Source organism: Lycium ferocissimum, chromosome 12 (assembly GCF_029784015.1).
Source record: "Lycium ferocissimum isolate CSIRO_LF1 chromosome 12, AGI_CSIRO_Lferr_CH_V1, whole genome shotgun sequence".
NCBI lineage: Eukaryota > Viridiplantae > Streptophyta > Magnoliopsida > Solanales > Solanaceae > Lycium > Lycium ferocissimum.
This window is the reverse complement of record NC_081353.1, coordinates 20422590-20425092: the sequence shown is the minus strand read 5'-3', so window position 1 is coordinate 20425092 and position 2503 is coordinate 20422590. Positions and strand designations below refer to the sequence as shown.

At 37.2% G+C, this 2503-nt stretch overlaps 1 long non-coding RNA gene across 1 annotated transcript; it reads left to right on the top strand.

Moving 5' to 3' along the window:
• The first annotated feature begins 812 nt into the window (after positions 1–812).
• Positions 813–2503, top strand: LOC132040694 (uncharacterized). Its single transcript, XR_009410753.1, has 3 exons — positions 813–1234; positions 1284–2129; positions 2300–2503. It is a non-coding gene; the product is annotated as an uncharacterized LOC132040694 (long non-coding RNA).

The window sequence follows — 2503 nt, the reverse complement described above, 5'->3', positions numbered from 1 at the left end:
GCAAGTTTGCAGCCAGTTTTCTGCACAACAAACACAGTTTGCGGCCGCGTACTTGTCCATAAACTCCGATTTTAGCGAAAGTGCGATCTTTTCGATTCGTTTGACCTCCAATCCCTATGGAACCTTCTTGGCACTTGTATAAAACTTCATTAACCATCTAAGGAGCCCTATAACTCCCCTTAAACTTAATGCTAAAATTTATAGCTCAAATGACACGAAATCCTCCCAAAAACATGACACCAATCCTAGCCTTTAACAAACTTACTTTTGGCAATTCATTTAATTTCGAAAAATTAAGGTGCATACTTAAAATTATTGGATATCCTCCTTAACCTTGTAAGGGCTTCATATCCACTTTAGGCTTGCGTTAGTTTACTTATTATGCAAACGACGCGAAATTTTTCCAAGGTGTAACAAAACCTAATATATTTAGGCTCCAACCGACCATCACCCGTTTCCTCCCCCCCCCCCCCCCCCCCCCCCCCCAACAACCAAAAAAAAATTGATTATTTGCTCCTCTCCCTTTTCTACCTCTCTCAAAACAATAGAAAACTTAGCTAAGAAATTTGCATTTGCTATGAAATCCATACACCATGAAGAGTGTGATATCAAGCTTTGTATTAGCGATTACACTTGAAAAGATATACAAGTATGGAATAATAACTTATCCTCTTTTTGATTTTTAAATTTCAATTTGTATTTATTCCTTTTTTGGTGTGATGTTCACAATTTGTATCTTCGAACTAGAACAAAAATTGTAACTAATGCCAGTAACGGGTATAGTATATTGGTGTGGGTGGGGGGGGGGGGATCCGCCAGAAATTACAGGAATAGTCGGAAAAGGTTGAGAGTCGATGAGGAAGAAATAGAAGAAAATATTTTGTTGGTTGACTGTATTAATAGGCAAAAAAAGATTAATCATAGACTGGTAGAAGAAGTAGAGGATGGTGATAGTTAGAGAGAAGAATCCGTTGAAGATGACGATAAATTAGTGGAAAATAGCGTTGATGGTGGTGAAGAAAAAATACATAAGGTTGAAGAAGAAGGGGAAAAAATGGTGATGGTAAGGAAAAGGAAATTTTTGATGATGAAGAAGAAGGGGAAAATTCAGGTGATAGTTAGAAGGAAGAAGGAGAAAATAAAGACGATGAGATTGTCATAGACATTCGAAATTATGGATTGACCACGTAGAGGACTATATTTGGTGGTTCTTCCCCGGCAAGATCGCAGTAAGGTTTAGGATGCAAATATATTTTGAATTCGTAAGGTTGTTGAAGACGAAGACCTTACAATTTTTTTTGAAACAATTGTATTGACCACTTCTTGAAACTTTCACCACACTAGGTTGGACTCAATGGAAAATTGGTTCATTTTCTTCTTCTTCGTCAAGTTACAAACTATAAGAAAAAGCATGAGATGTGATTCGTAGTGGAGGGAGTGCCCTATTGTTTTGACCTAAGGGAATTTGCACTGGTCTCAAGATTGAATTGCGAGGAATTTGTTAGTAATAACAAGCTTGTGAAAATGTAGCAAAAGTGAGAGTATCTTAAAAAGCTAAAAGATAACACCAATGGTCGAGCCCGACTGGGCTGGTGGATTTGATGTGAAGAAGGGATATTGACAAAGAGAGAGAAGTTTAAGACCTTAATGATTTGTATCGTCCATACCATCTCGTTTGCTCGTGATGCACTGAGCAACGTCGATAAGAAGTGGATCACCATGACGGCTAGTGTAAGATGCTTGACGAATATCCATGGGGCAAGGAATGCTTTAATCTGACCCTTGATTATCTCAAGAACGTGGTGGACATGGAGAAGCTCTATAAAGTATCTTGTGATAGAAAGGAAATACCACAATATGCTCTTTACAACTATCCTCGGCATTCATTGTGAGTATTTTATTATGAATCTATATGCAGATTATTATAGACAATTAGGTGGGTGGTTTATCTTACCGCTTATTATACTTATATTTATTAAAGGCATGGGCATACGAAGTTTTCTCATTCGTTGAGAAAAATGGTGTCTGATCTAGAGAACGTCCTTTGCCAATTCCAAGGATGTTGAGATGTGCAAGGAGAAAGTGATCGAAGCTACTAATCCTTTCAAAATTAAATTGACACCAGTGTGGTAATATGAACCTTTTTTTGTATTACTTCCGATTGGTATATTATATTAGATTGATGATTGCTTATTCTAATTAGTCTATGATAACTTAGATTGTTGATTGCTTACTTTGATTTTGTTGTTGTTTTGCTAACTTGAGGTGGTGAAACCTTTTCTACACCCTGATGATGCAGAGAATGAGAAGGACTACATTATATCTTCTAGATTATGACAACGAAATACTGAGCCAGAATGTTAATGTCCTAAAGAGGGAGATTAGTAATACTCATCAATTTCGTGCGAGCAAGGAACTTGCATCTGGTTCTTTGGACGAATATGATCAAGATTGGGCAGGGGTAAAGTGACGTGCAACCATTGTGGTGATCAATGATTAATGT